At 44.5% G+C, this 16,275-nt stretch overlaps 1 pseudogene across 1 annotated transcript; it reads left to right on the top strand.

Annotated features, from left to right (window-relative positions):
- The first annotated feature begins 1,346 nt into the window (after positions 1–1,346).
- Positions 1,347–15,568, top strand: LOC311147415 (calcium-binding and coiled-coil domain-containing protein 1-like; annotated as a pseudogene). Its single transcript has 15 exons — positions 1,347–1,435; positions 2,822–2,987; positions 3,203–3,306; positions 7,311–7,513; positions 7,860–8,071; positions 8,453–8,601; positions 8,862–8,931; positions 9,104–9,259; positions 9,683–9,937; positions 10,565–10,690; positions 11,072–11,167; positions 11,858–11,945; positions 12,188–12,480; positions 13,150–13,235; positions 13,818–15,568. The product of its transcript is annotated as a calcium-binding and coiled-coil domain-containing protein 1-like (transcript).
- Positions 15,569–16,275: the final 707 nt, after the last annotated feature.

Raw genomic sequence — 16,275 nt, forward strand, 5'->3', positions numbered from 1 at the left:
CCCAGTCTCAAATCTCTGGAAGACTGAAACAGGTTTCCCTCAAGAATCTCCCTGTATTTAGATCCATCCATCATTCCTTCAATTCCGACCAGTTTCCCAGTCCCTGCCGATGAAAAACATGGATGATGTTCTCGGGGTGATGAGAGGTGTTGGGTTTGCGCCAGACATAGCGTTTTCCTTGATGGCCAGAAAGCTCAATTTTAGTCTCATCTGACCAGAGTTCAAAGCTTGCTTAGTGTATATATTCTGACCAGAGTTCAAAGTCTCATCTGGGATGTTCAAAGCTTGCTTAGTGGTGTTGCAGACTCTGGGCCCTTTCAGAACAGGTGTATATATTCTGAGATCACGTGACACTTCGATTGCACACAGGTGGACTTTACATTTACATTTTAGTCATTTAGCGGACGCTCTTATCCAGAGCAACTTACAGTTAGTGAGTGAACATTTCCATTACATGAAATCCAAATAAGAATCCATTTAAATTACAGATTGTAATGCAACAAAATAGGAAAAACACCAAGGGGGATGAATACTTTTGCAAGGCACTGTATATGTCTTCGTCATCCCTTCAACCCCCACCCCCCCCCCCAACCCCCTCCCCTCCCCGCCCACACCACACCACACTTCTAAAACCAAAATTGCGCCCCTGGATAAGCATGATAAACATTTTGGCTATTACAATTTATAAGCATCATATGCTGTCAACACACGTCACCTGCCAATGCTGCCATGCATGCCATGCTCAAGTGTCACTCAGGAGTAAATTAAGACTTCTGTTTTTCCTGGAGATGGGCAAGTAATTCATAGCCTATCATTTTACAGGACTAAACAAGACCATATTGGGAGCAGGCAGCTATGATGAACAGTAGGCAATTATAGCAATTATACATTTTGTTGTTGTTGCAAATGCAATGGATATGGTTTCTCGCATCAAAATCGCCTCCTCATCCAGTATTTCGCAATTCATATTAATCCCGATGAGTTGTTTTTCTCTGCGCATTAATGACTTCCCGCTGTATTCGGAGCGTTTATTCTAAGGCCATGGCATGACCAATGTGAGTGCGCGCTTATTGGAATCGGCGAGAAAAACATAATGAACCAGAAGCCATGGACTGGAAAAGCATCAAATTACAGTAGAACGTCATGCACCTTCAAGCATCTACTCTGTATTTGGGGGTTGTAGTTTTTATTCTATAATCTCTAGCTTTAGATCTGTGCTTCAGCCAATCATAAAGAACAGCAGTTCCCATAATACAGCAAAACAAACCACAACTCTGTCATGCCTGTGTTTATGTTATTGTTCTTGGTTAGTGGAACAGCTGTGCCGAAGAGTTGTGCATCTTTAAAATCGTTACATCGTTTTCTGACACCGTTTTCTGCCTCCCTTTAATCTAATAGGGACGGCTCAATTGGAGACCAAAAAGGCCGGAATAAGGTACGTCTCAGTAGAAGAAACTGTCGATTTGTATCTGCGTAGAGTTCTCCCTCTGCAGACAAAGGAAAACGAGCTTATTGTCTTATTTAGTGACGCTGACGCACAAGTATTTGTTGATGGTGCACAAGTTTTCTTTTCTACTTCAGATGACGGGTGAGATCGGTGAATGGCCCGGATGGTCCTGATTATTATGGCTTTTGAGCATGAAGATCGCACACACCATGCGTTTCTTTTGTACTAACTAGTCTAGGACAATGGTTCCCAATCTTTTTCCGTTACCTTTACCACCAACTGAATTTTGCTTTACCCGGAGTACCCCTGAAGTACCCCCTCATGTGCATTTCTACCAGTAGGCCTATGATCTCATGAGTCTTCTCAAGTACCCCCTGTGGATAGGCCAAGTGCCCCCAGGGATCCTAGTACCCCTATTTGGGAACCACTGGTCTAGTGCGTACACTGGAGGCTACAGCTGCTAGGCTACTGGGCCTTGTCTTGAACACTCACACAGTTTATAGGTCTTTTTTGTTTGATCTTATATAGTAAAATAAGTCGTTTTTTTTATCACAGATTGTATTGTTTGTGGACTTTTGTTAATTTCTAACAAAATAAACATAACATAAACATTCATTAATGCTCTCGTCAGGTGGAATAATGGCAGCAGTTGTTTTTGTTGTGCTTATTAATGGGTTGTACATGTCTTATAAAGGTGGTATTACCTAATACACATTCAAATAAAATCAAATGTTATTGGTCCTGTACACATATTTTTTCAGATGTTGTTGCGGGTGTAGCGAAATGCTTATGTTGCTAGCTCCAACAGTGCAGTAATACCTAACAATACAAAATAATACACGCAAATCCAAAAAATAAAAATAAAGGAATTAAGAAAAATAGAAATATTAGAACGAGCAATGTCAGAGTCAGGAATATGAATATATATATGTATATGATGGTGTGCATAGACATATAAATAGTCTGTGACAGTGTTGTTGCCATTTGGCAGAGTGTCTGTGTGTGTGTGTGTGTTGTCATGTAGTAGAGATAGGGGATCATGGTAGTTATGGGCCACACTGTCATCAAGGTGTTAGTATCCCAGGGGGCTGGGGGGTGTCAGGGGCTAGGGGGTGTCCTTCCCCCATGCCTCTCCATGCCCTCCATATGATCATGAAAGAGATCCACTTACACTGAACAAACACTCCCAGAGTAGACCTCTCTTTCTCTCAGCCGTTTCTTTTCACAGCAGTCACCTCTCACCTACTTCTCCATGTGCTCCCTTCTGAACAGGTCCTTGAGTTCCAGACAAAAAATATATTGTATGTCAAATATTAGAAATGATTTGAGGATGCCTGACTGTATTTTTCCTCCCTTTACCATGCATCCCCACAGGTGTTCGCCAGTCTACCTGTGTTACTGTGTTGCCATGGAGAAGGTTTGGAGGGTGGAGTTTAGGAACGTGGGTAGTAGCTACTTCCCTCAGAGCCGCGTGGAGTGCCATTACAGCATCAGCTCACAACATACCTGGGCCAGCCATGACTGGGTCGGACTCTTCAAGGTAAAGTTAACCTGATCAAGTTAACCGGATAACTAAAAACCCAGTGTGAGGAGTGGCAGACTCTGTTGAGTGTAAATAAAGTGGAAATGCAAAACTATTCTCGATGTATTAATAACCAGAATTGTTGTGTGTTTACGTGTGTCCTCCCTGTCTATCTCCCCCTCTCCACTTGTCGGTCTCTCTCTCTCTTCTTCTCTCTCTGCTGACTACCTCAGGTGGGATGGTCGTCAGAGAAGGACTACCACACCTTTGTCTGGGCCCCTGGCCCCGGCAGGCTACCAGGAGGGCACAGATGTCAACTGCTGTGTCCATTTCCAGGGTACTACTCTCTTTTCAAACCCTTCCTCTAATTCTGACAGTGTGCCTGGTCAACATGAATACTCTGTTCAAAGACTATAGCATACATAAATCCAGTAAATTACAGGTTTAGGGTACTAAGTAATGAAATAAAGATAGATATCCACACTTAATAAAAGTGTGAGAGCGTTCAACAGTGTGTTGGTATATATCTGTATTTCACAAAGTTCATACTCTGCCAAGGTCTGTAAGGAAAAGCTCGAACTTTGGATTGGCCTGTTAGAGGGTACTGTAGGCTTGTGAATTATATTTAAAGCAGAGAAAGGACTCAATAAATTACATTGTGTTACAGAGAGGAGATGATCAGATTGTTTCTCTCTCTCTCTCTCTTCTCTCTCTCTCTCTCTTCTCTCTCACTCTCTCTCTCCTCTCCTCTCATCTCTCCTCTCTCTCTCATCTCTCTCTCTCTCTCCTCTCATCTCTCTCTCTCTCTCTCTCTCCTCTCTCTCTCTCTCTCTCTCTCCTCTCTCTCTCTCTCTCTCTCTCTCTCTCTCTCTCTCTCTCTCTCTCTCTCTCTCTCTCTCTCTCTCTCTCTCTCTCTCTCTCTCTCTCTCTCTCTCTCTCCTCTCTCTCTCTCTCCTCTCTCTCTCTCTCTCCTCTCTCTCTCTCTCTCTCTCTCTCTCTCTCTCTCTCTCTCTCCTCTCCTCTCTCTCTCTCTCTCTCTCTCTCTTCTCTCTCTCTCTCTCTCTCTCTCTCTCTCTCTCTCTCTCTCTCTCTCTCTCTCTCTCTCTCTCTCTCTCTCTCTCTCCTTTTCCTTCTTTGAATTTAAATCAGTCTTTGTCCGGCTCTGAATCAATTCCTTTAAGAAGTAGGAGCTTGAATAATGAGGATGAGAGAGACAATGGTACAGAGACCAGACCAGACTGAATAACCAACCATACATTACAGCAGTCAGGGGTGAATACAGAGTGACAAGTGTCCTCACAGTATTTACAGACTTTATACTGTGACAAGTGTCCTCACAGTATTTTACCAGACTTTATACTGTGACAAGTGTCCTCACAGTAGTTTACAGACTTTATGCTGTGACAAGTGTCCTCACAGTAGTTTACGGACTTTATGCTGTGACAAGTGTCCTCACAGTAGTTTACAGACTTTATGCTGTGACAAGTGTCCTCACAGTAGTTTACAGACTTTATGCTGTGACAAGTGTCCTCACAGTAGTTTACAGACTTTATGCTGTGACAAGTGTCTTCACAGTAGTTTACGGACTTTATGCTGTGACAAGTGTCCTCACAGTAGTTTACGACTTTATGCTGTGACAAGTGTCTTCACAGTAGTTTACGGACTTTATGCTGTGACAAGTGTCTTCACAGTAGTTTACAGACTTTATGCTGTGACAAGTGTCCTCACAGTAGTTTACAGACTTTATGCTGTGACAAGTGTCCTCACAGTAGTTTACAGACTTTATGCTGTGACAAGTGTCTTCACAGTAGTTTACGGACTTTATGCTGTGACAAGTGTCTTCACAGTAGTTTACAGACTTTATGCTGTGACAAGTGTCCTCACAGTAGTTTACAGACTTTATGCTGTGACAAGTGTCCTCACAGTAGCTTACAGACTTTATGCTGTGAAAAGTGTCCTCACAGTAGTTTACGGACTTTATGCTGTGACAAGTGTCTTCACAGTAGTTTACAGACTTTATGCTGTGACAAGTGTCCTCACAGTAGTTTACAGACTTTATGCTGTGACAAGTGTCCTCACAGTAGCTTACAGACTTTATGCTGTGAAAAGTGTCTTCACAGTAGTTTACGGACTTTATGCTGTGACAAGTGTCTTCACAGTAGTTTACAGGCTTTATGCTGTGACAAGTGTCCTCACAGTAGTTTACAGACTTTATGCTGTGACAAGTGTCCTCACAGTAGTTTACAGACTTTATGCTGTGACAAGTGTCCTCACAGTAGTTTACAGACTTTATGCTGTGAAAAGTGTCTTCACAGTAGTTTACAGACTTTATGCTGTGACAAGTGTCCTCACAGTATCTTACAGACTTTATGCTGTGAAAAGTGTCCTCACAGTAGTTTACAGACTTCATGCTGTGACAAGTGTCCTCACAGTAGTTTACAGACTTTATGCTGTGACAAGTGTCCTCACGGTAGTTTACAGACTTTATGCTGTGACAAGTGTCCTCACAGTAGTTTACAGACTTTATGCTGTGACAAGTGTCCTCACAGTAGCTTACAGACTTTATGCTGTGAAAAGTGTCCTCACAGTAGTTTACAGACTTCATGCTGTGACAAGTGTCCTCACAGTAGTTTACGGACTTTATGCTGTGACAAGTGTCCTCTGTCCTCTCAGTGACAGTGCTAGCTGAGGTGATAAATCTGACCGGCTAACTACAGAAAGCCAGGCAGAGGAGAGCAGGTGTGTCATTGAGTTGTGCCAGGGAGATGAACAGTTATCAACACTGTCATTTATCATTACATTTACATTTACATTTACGTCATTTAGCAGACGCTCTTATCCAGAGCGACTTACAAATTGGTGCATTCATGCTAGAAGGATTACTTTATCCTATCCCAGGTATTCTTTAAACCTATCCCAGGTATTCTTTAAAGAGGTGGGGTTTCAAATGTCTCCCCGGAAGGTGGTGAGTGACTCCGCTGTCCTGGCGTCGTGAGGGAGCTTGTTCCACCATTGGGGTGCCAGAGCAGCGAACAGTTTTGACTGGGCTGAGCGGGAACTATGCTTCCGCAGAGGAAGGGGAGCCAGCAGGCCAGAGGTGGATGAACACAATGCCCTCGTTTGGGTGTAGGGACTGATCAGAGCCTGAAGGTACGGAGGTGCCGTTCCCCTCACAGCTCCATAGGCAAGCACCATAGTCTTGTAACAGATGCGAGCTTCAACTGGAAGCCAGTGGAGTGTGCGGAGGAGCGGGGTGACGTGAGAGAACTTGGGAAGGTTGAACACCAGACGGGCTGCGGCATTCTGGATGAGTTGTAGGGGTTTAATGGCACAGGCAGGGAGCCCAGCCAACAGCGAGTTGCAGTAATCCAGACGGGAGATGACAAGTGCCTGGATTAGGACCTGTGCCGCTTCCTGTGTAAGGCAGGGTCGTACTCTCCGAATGTTGTAGAGCATGAACCTGCAGGATCGGGTCACCGCCTTGATGTTAGCGGAGAACGACAGGGTGTTGTCCAGGGTCACGCCAAGGCTCTTCGCACTCTGGGAGGAGGACACAACGGAGTTGTCAACCGGGATGGCGAGATCATGGAACGGGCAGTCCTTCCCCGTTATCAGAAGGGGGAAAGGAGAAGATTAGTTGTGTATCGTCAGCGTAGCAATGATAGGAGAGGCCATGTGAGGATATGACAGAGCCAAGTGACTTGGTGTATAGCGAGAATAGGAGAGGGCCTAGAACTGAGCCCTGGGGGACACCAGTGGTGAGAGCACGTGGTGCGGAGACAGCTTCTCGCCACGCCACTTGGTAGGAGCGACCGGTCAGGTAGGACGCAATCCAGAGAGTGAGCCGCGCCGGAGATGCCCAGCTCGGAGAGGGTGGAGAGGAAGATCTGATGGTTCACAGTATCAAAGGCAGCAGACAGGTCTAGAAGGACAAGAGCAGAGGAGAGAGAGTTAGCTTTAGCAGTGCGGAGAGCCTCCGTGACACAGAGAAGAGCAGTCTCAGTTGAATGACCAGTCCTGAAACCTGACTGGTTTGGATCAAGAAGGTCATTCTGAGAGAGATAGCAAGAGAGTTGGCTAAATCATCTGTGGTAAGTACTGAAGCTACAGAGTAAATGCAGAAGCCAGGCATTTGATGTAGTCAAAGCACATTCAGGATTATACCCACTTGTGAAAGTGGAGGTTGGTTATCCGTAGTGCACATCATCATGACCACAAATCCATTTATTGCAGTATAAGCATGTAAACATCTAGTTAAATAATCCACTGACCATTTCCCCCTCCCTCCCTCCCTCCCTCCCTCCCTCCCTCCCTCCCTCCCTCCCTCCCTCCCTCTTGCAGCTTCCTACCTGCCCAAGCCCAGTTCCCAACAGTACCAGTTTGTGTATGTGGATGGGAAGGGGGAGGTGTGCTCTGCCAGCCCCCAGTTTACCTTCAGTGACCCCAAGCCACTGGAAGACCTGGTCACCCTGGAGGAAGGAGCCCACGGAGAGGAGGGAGGGACTGACATGCTGCTGGTCGTACCCAGGGCTGAGCTACTGCAGGTGGGCAGAGAGGAGGGGGGGGGAAGGGTTAAGGAAGAGGGGAGGGGGAAGAGAGGAGGAGAGGAGGGAGGAACAGATGCTGCAGGTTGTACCCAGGGCTGAACTACTGCAGGTGGGCAGAGAGGAAGACTGAGCAGATGGGAGAGGGAGGAAAGTAAAGGGAAGTACATATTTCCATCTTTCACTTATAGAGAGAGTGAATGAAATTGGATGTGAATGAAAGTGGATGAAATGTATAAACAGAGGTGGTAATCAATACACTGTTCCAAAGAGATGGAAGATGGAGATAGAGATTGATCAGGTTTTAGGGGGACTCATTTTCTTTCTCTTTCTCTCTCTCGATCAGAGTCGCCTGCAAGAGTGTCTGCGTGAGCGGGCCGAACTGCTCCATGCGCGGGAGGCGGCAGAAAGGATGAAGCAGAGAGAGAAGGAGATGTACGGAGGGCGAGAGAGGCTTGGGACAGAGGACGTGAGGAGCTGGAGAGGAACATCTCTGAGCTGAAGGAAGAGCTGCGAGAGAGCAGAGACAGGATGGAAGAGATGGAGAGGAGGAAGGAGGTAATGTAACATTACAAGACGGTGTTAATGTCCGTGCCAAGGTGATTTGATTATGTCCAAGTAGCCCCAGTGTCTCTGTAAAATGCGATTTGACGTAGAAAGACAAGATCACAACCCCAGATGTAAATTATCTTGTTATGTTAAATGTCAAAACAGCATGAGTTCATTTACAGGTCAAATGTGCTTTATCATCTACAAGGAGGCTCATGATACCATACTTTATAGAATATATAGATTCTATAAATCTATCTATCTCTCTCTCTCTCTCTCTCTCTCTCTCTCTCTCTCTCTCTCTCTCTCTCTCTCTCTCTCTCTCTCTCTCTCTCTCTCTGTCTCTCTCTTCTGCCCTCCCTCCCTCCCCCTCTCTCTCCCCCATCACAGGAGGTGGAGGCGTCGGGGGAGGCCTTAACTCAGGAGAAGAGTTCCATACTGGCCAAGAAAGCAGCCAGCGAACAGCGAATCAGAGAGCTGGAAGATGACATTAAAGCTCTGACACTAAAGGCTGTGGAACGAGAGACTGAGCTGGAGAGGTCAGAGACTTTCTCTATCTCCCTCCCTCTCAATCTCAATCTCTCTCTCTCTCTCTCTCTCTCTCTCTCTCTCTCTCTCTCTCTCTCTCTCTCTCTCTCTCTGTCTCTCTCTCTTCTCTCTCTCTCTCTCTCTCTCTCTCTGTCTCTCTCTCTCTCTCTCTCTCTCTCTCTCTCCCCATCCATATCTCCCTCAATCTCTTATCTTTCCTGTTATTCTTAAACTATTTTCTGGTTAATGCTAACCCTGTCTCTGTGTGTAGGATGAAGGAGAGGGCCAAGAAGCAAGCAGTTCAAATGATGGAGGAGGAGAAAGAGAGGAAAGTTCTGCAGGTACAGATTTGGATTTATTTAGTGCTTTTCAAATTGTTTTCCGCTAACAACGTGTAGCATCCTACCTGGGTGAAGCACAGCAGCCATTTTGTGCCCAACACTAGCCACACATCATGTCTGATCCCAAACTCCTTATGCTCCGCTTCTTCCTCTCTCCCTGTGTCTTCCTCAGCTCAAGCTGGAGCAGACCGAGGGGGAACTGCGGAGTCTGTCTGCTGAGTTCCAGGGTCTGAGGAGCTCCCTGGCCCAGAGAGACACACATGCCCTGCAGCTACGGGACACCATCACCACCCTCACACACAGACTCAACATGGCACAGAGGAAAGAGGTGAGCATGGCACCACCCTTACACACCATCACCACCCTCACACACAGGCTGAATACAGCACGGAGCAAAGAGGCGAGCCTGGCACCACCCAGAGAGGGATGAGGACAGTTAATAAAAGGATGGAAGGGATTGGGAGGGGAAAGAACAAAAGACAATGCAACAGGAAAATGGCTGTCACTTGTCCTAACCAATCATCTAACAAAAACCATGCTATTGAGGTTATTTTAGCGACCATTGCAAACTTTGCTGGCTGGAAAAATAGGGATGGGAAGTTAGATAGGGAGTGGCAGGGTTGATCAAAGACAATGCAACAGGAAAGTACCCAATGTCCCATGGCCTCACCAGTCATCTAACAAAACCATGCTATTGTTGTTGAACTATCATGGCGTCCCACTCTCACCCTCCTCTCATCTTTCCTATCAGGCGGAGAGCAAGGCCGCCCTGGCTGAGATGTGGGGCCTGCGGGAGCGTCAGGGGGCCAGCGAGCGTTGTGCTGAGGGCCTGAAGGAAGAGCTGTGTGCCCTGGTGGCTCAGAGGGACCAGGGTCAGACAGAGCTGCACCAGGCCAGGCTCCAGGCAGCACAGCTCACCCTGCAGCTAGCTGACTCCAGCCTGACCCTGAGGGAGGGCAGAGCACACTGGGCCCAGGAGAGACAGAGCCTGCAGCGCTGTACTTCGGTAGGACACACCACCACAGACAGTAATAATCATATGGATGGACCTAATCATATGAATTGGATTTCTCAAGTAGTCAAATCATTTCACTGTGATAGTGACTCTCCATTGAGGTAGGCCAACCTCTACAGTACTCTCACTCACAACCATATAGTACTAATATACTCAACTCAGATTTTAACTAAGAGGTTGCATTACTATTTTGGAAATTATGCTTGTGTAAGGTCTCCTCTTTCTGTTCCACTATGTAAGATAGCTGCAACACCTCACATCCTCTAGATAAATAATTTCCTGTTCGACCTTGAATGCAAGTAGCAGAATGTCCTAGCAGCAAAACATATCAACATTCTTTTGATGTGAGATGACTGTGTGGTAGCAGCAAAACATATCAACATTCTTTTGATGTGAGATGACTGTGTGGTAGCCTAGCGGCAGGTAGCCTAGCAGTTAAGAGCGTTGGGCCAGTTACCGAAAGGTCGCTGGTTTGAATTCCTGAGCCTACTAGGTGAAAAATCTGCCGATGTGCCCTTGAGCAAGGCACTGAACCCTAATTGCTCCTGTAAGTCGCTCTGGATAAGAGCGTCTGCTAAATGACTAAATGTTTATGGTGTGTGTGTGTCCACCTGGTAGAAGGACAGAGAGCGTCTGGAGAAGCTGAATGGAGAGATGCAACGGATGGAGGAGAAGCTTCAGGAGGAGAGGATGGAGAGAGAGAAGGTGGAAGTGGAGCTGGGAAGAGAGAAGGACTGTAATCGGGTAAAGATCAACACATACTCTACCACATGTAAATCAACATTTCCAGATATGACTACAGACAACAACAAACGTGTAAATCAAAATCAACTCTCTATACACACACTCAATGTCCTCCATTGTAATGAAAACCATTCAGCTTTGTTGGTCCTGTATAGCTCAGTTGGTAGAGCATGGCGCTTGCAACGCCAGGATTGGGGGTTCGATTCCGATAAAAGAGTCCGCTAAATGGCATATTTTATATTATTATATATCTGTGTCAACATGCTGAAACCTATTCAAACTGAAAAACGAGTGTCTTTGATTACTTGTGATGTGCTGTGCTGCTGGTCAGGCTGTGTATAGCAGTATACAACTCCTTCTTTTCATTACTGCCCCCTGCAGGTGCAGCTGAGTGAGACACGCAGGGAGCTCCAGGAGCTGAAGGCTAGTCTGAGGGTTGTCCAGAAGGAGAAGGAACAGCTGCTGCTGGAGAAACAGGCAAGACCCCTTCTCTACACCTGTCCACCTCTTCCACCACCATTACCCCTCTCCCACTGTCCACATACATGCACATTTCTGAATCAACTGCTATCCCCTACCCACTTCGCCAGACGCTCTCTGTTCTTCTGCCATGGGGAGACACATACACACACACAGCAGACTTTTTGGAGTGTAAAATATGTTCACAATTAAAATTCATATTTTCCCTAACCCTAAACCTAACCCAAACCCAAACCCTTAACCCCAAAAACCCTAACCCTAAACTTAACCCTAAACCTAACCCTAACCCCAAAACCCTAAACCTAACCCTTAAGTTTAAAATACCATTTGAACAAATTCAGGACCTGAAAAAAGTCCTGACCTTTCAAAACAGTTCTTGTTTTCCTACCCTTTCAGGACATTAAGGTGAAATTTTAGGACATTGGGGTCCTGATAAAGTAGGAAAACTAGTGCACACACACAGACACACACACAAACACACAAAAATATACGCACACACACAAATACACACACATACACACACACACACACACACACACACACACACACACACACACAGATAATGATTCCTATGTGTCTAGAGCTGTAGAGACTAGGGGTTAATATGGGGTTGATACATAGTTGTCTTGGGATAACAGTTGTGTGTGTATAGATGAGTCTCTGACGTCCCTGCTGTCCTCTGTACAGGACCTGATGGAGTACATGCGTCAGGTGGAACAGAGGATGGAGGCTGTGGCAGACGCCAAGTGGAGCGCTGCAATGTTCGCCCCCACCAGTGAGCAGACACACCCACACTAAAACATTGTGGACCCACCCTAACACTGAGCTGTTTGGACAGCAATACAGCAGTGCTTACAACAAGAGATTCTATTTCTACACCGAATAGTATCTGAGATGTCTTGAACCAATCATGAGGTAGATACGTAGATGGAGACTACAGCCAGGAGTTTTTCCCCATCAGGGAGAACTCCTGACCTTTGTCGTGCTCTGTTGTTTTCCACTGTGTGTGTCTGACAGGTCTCCCTGATAGTCCTCTGTCTGACTCTGAGGATGAGAACCCTGAGGCCCTGCAGCCCCCCCGCCAGCCCTCCAGGCAGCCTCCGCTGTCCTCTTTGTCCTCCCGCCCTCTGGCCCACTACAGCCTGTGTGACCCCCAGGCCCAGCCTGACTCCCTGCTCCCCTCCACCCCCCCTTCCTCCCCCAGGGATATGTCACGGTCCCTCTCCCGAGGGGGCGTAGTGATCAGCCAGCCCGCCCCCCTGTCGTTGCCAAGGCAATCAGGAGATACCCTGACACACAGCTCTGAGTCGGTAAGAGGCGTTATCAGATGCTCTTACACGCACGCACACACACACACACACACAGTCATACTGGGCTCATTTCCTGTACAATTAGCATGGCTGTTTCCTAAGGCTGATAGCCTGGTGATAACATGACTTATCTTCTTATGATTGTGACTCATTTGGTTAAGTCATTATCATGTGAAGGTAATTAGGCCTGCCTGTGCACTGGCTTATTACACTATTATGTCTTATTACACTATTATGTCTTATTACACTATTATGCTTATTACACTATTATGCTTATTACACTATTATGGCTTATTACACTATTATGGCTTATTACACTATTATGTCTTATTACACTATTATGGCTTATTACACTATTATGGATTATTACACTATTATGGCTTATTACACTATTATGGCTTATTACACTATTATGGCTTATTACACTATTATGGATTATTACACTATTATGGCTTATTACACTATTATGGATGATTACACTATTATGGCTTATTACACTATTATGGCTTATTACACTATTATGGCTTATTACACTATTATGGATGATTACACTATTATGGCTTATTACTGGACGTGTGTATGATTACTACATGTGTTCCTCACTGCTCTCTCTCTCTCTCTCTCTCTATTTCTGCATGTGTATGTGTGTGTGTGTGTGTGTGTGTGCAGGAGGAGGAGGGTGACACAGCCCTATGTGGAGGACACAGCTCTGGAGAGGAGACAGCTCTGCTGCTGCCTGAGACCACAGTCCTCAGGTAACACACACACTGTCATTCTCCACACACACACACACACACACACACTGTCCTGTCATTGTCTTCACACACACACACACAGGCACACACAGGGTTGTTATTTACGATGATAGGCTGAGTATGGCTCTCAGAGATGGAAGTTTTCAATATCAGGTCGTAAAAGACGTTGAGTGAGGGTGAGGAGAAAGAGATGGTGTAAGACAGTGTAAGGCACGGTGAGTGACGCAGGGAGGGAGTGAGGGAAGGATGGGGAGAGGTAGGGAGGGAGGGAGGGGAAGAGGGAGGACAAGGGGACAGATTCGTTGACAGCAGGCTGTAGCAATGATTTGCCTACAGGCTAGTACCGCAGTCACGGGCCAATTTTCAGCATCATTAAAGCACTCTCTCTCCCACCTTTTCACTCTATATTTCTCCCTCCCTCGTTCTCTCACCTCTTTTTTTCTCATACGCATTCCTTTTCTACAGTTGTGCTGTGCCCTGACTCCACTACAAATTTAGCAATTGGGACGATAAAGATATTGATTGATTGATTTGATTGATTGTTCACACCCTTTCCTTTCTTGGTTGTTCCCTGTTGTCCAGTGACCTGGCTGATACCTCTCAGTGGTAGAGTGGAGATACAGGACCAGATCTACACCAGCACTGGCTGTTTGGCCCTTATTTTAACTCGGCATTCAGCACACAAGCACACACACTACAACTCACCTCTACTCTTGACAAACTATGTTAATATGCAATTTGCTTTTACATTTTATATGAACTTCTTTTTTGATGTATGACTTTAAGGCTGTTGTGTCACCCCCTATACATAACATGGTCTTAAGAATGACATAATACCTGTCGTAACAGCTCAAACTGTTATAAAGCGTGAAACATTTGACATTGAAAAGTGTTCATTAGATATTTAATAGTTCATGTTCTATAACAGGGTTATTTCAGTTGCAGGAGGAGTTGATGTCGTGAGCTTTATGAAGTGTGTTATGTAATGTTATGAGGCGTCATGACAGTCACTGTTGTGAGCGAGAGTATGTCTCCTTTTAAAATCTAAAAGTTGCTTTTAACTTTTCAGTCTGTGAAGCAACTTTTACATCTATTCAGAATACTGTAATAATAGTTATTGAAACACACTACAACTATATTAGAATAATCATTGTAAAGTACTGACACATAACATGTTTTTCCTCATATTCAAACCTATGATTTTATATTTCTGCTGTTATTCATTATTATTTCATTCTTGCTTTATTAATGCTGTTCTAGTGCTAGATGAGAGGATAATTACACAGAGAAGTATCTGTAATGGGGAAAAACTTGGTGGAAGTTTGGAAATAGAGTGGGAGATTAATCAGGATGAATGTAGAATGGTAGAACACTCTAGAATGGTAATTGTTAGAGTGGTCGGACTGACATTTGAATGTTCTCTCATGTTTTTATTAATCTCATAATATATTCTATCTTCATCTACATAAAGCTATTGCTCCTGCAGGCTGGTAGCTGTAGAGACCCTGCAATAAGATCATACATGATACCAAGCAGTGTATGGTTTTAAAGCTAAATCAATGTATTTGTTAAAGAAGAAGTCGTTCTAGATTATTAGTATTATTAGACTAGATTTACTGTACATTGTATGCTCAAAGCTCTGCTTTAGATTGATGCAGTTCTACACTTGTGCCTAAATAACAAATTGGGAAATCAATAGTCTCTCTTCAGCCAAGCGTCATCAGTCTGGCAAACAAGACTAGTAAACTAAGGAATCTTATCATGATAACATGATCTAATTTATAGATACTGACATTACAAGACTTGATGGAAGGCTTGCCTGGAAAATATTATTAGTACTGGTTTAATAATACTATATTTTTCATGATTTTCAACAAATACTCAACTTTAGTTATATCGTAATGAAGCTATATTCTGGTTTAGTGTCACGACTTCCGCCGAGGCTGCCTCCCCTCCTTGTTCGGGCAGGTTTCGGCATTCGTCGTCACCGGCTTACTAGCTACTGCCACTCCCATTCTCATCACTCCACTTGTCTTGTCTTGTCAATCACACACACCTGGTGCTCATCCCATAATTAGTCTGCGTATAAGAGTTCCCTCTGCCCCCTTGTCTTTGTGAGTGATTGTTCTATGTTGGAGGAGAGTAGCTTGGTTGAGATACTCTCTCATTTATTTTGCCAGAGTTGATTTCCCCCTGTGTCATTACATTTATTGTATTTTCTGAGACTGTGTTTGGTCAGGGAGGATTGTTTCCCCTGTACCTGTTTCGATTACCTTTGTTGGCGCATTGTATGTCTGGAAAGAATAAATCTGCATCCGGTTATTTTACTCCTGCGCCTGACTCCGTCCATCATTCACCACATTTAGTTTAAGCTAATGATGTTTGATAAGAAGAGAATACTAAAGCTAGGTCATTTAAAGGGGCAATCTGCGATTGTTGTTGTTTGAACTGCAGATTCCCCCCTTGAAGCTTCCTAATGAAGAAAGAAGAACGTGCTAGGGATACTTTTTGCTTGGTCGAAATGTAATTTGCTGTATTTGCATCTGTTTTTTTGCTATAAGATGTTTTGGGGACACTTTTTTTTTTTTTTCATTTAACACTTGGATACTCCTTATTAATCCAGTCTATGTTATCTCATCTATTTTCATAATCATTACCATAGTTTACTCTTATTTTAATTTCTCTGATTTTCTTTACAGGTAAATTTAACTGTCTTTATTACTCTCACAACTATCTGATAAGGTTTGAAAAGTTAGTCCAAATGGTAGAGATATTGGTGCTACTGTATAGGAGTTGTAGCTATAGTGAAAGATCTGTAACATATACAGTGCCTTCAGAAAGTATTCATACCCCTTGACTTATTCCACATTTTGTTGTGTTACAGCCTGAATTCAAAATTGATTAAATATATTTTTGCTCTCACCCATCTACACCATAATGTCAAAGTGAAAACATGCTTTAAAAAATATTAGCACATTTATTGAAAATGAAATACAGAAATGCACTGTAATTCAGTCCGTTATAATAACAACTGTGATGG

The sequence above is a fragment of the Coregonus lavaretus genome (genome assembly GCF_964263955.1).
Source record: "Coregonus lavaretus genome assembly, chromosome: 20".
In the NCBI taxonomy this organism is placed as follows: Eukaryota; Metazoa; Chordata; class Actinopteri; order Salmoniformes; family Salmonidae; genus Coregonus; species Coregonus lavaretus.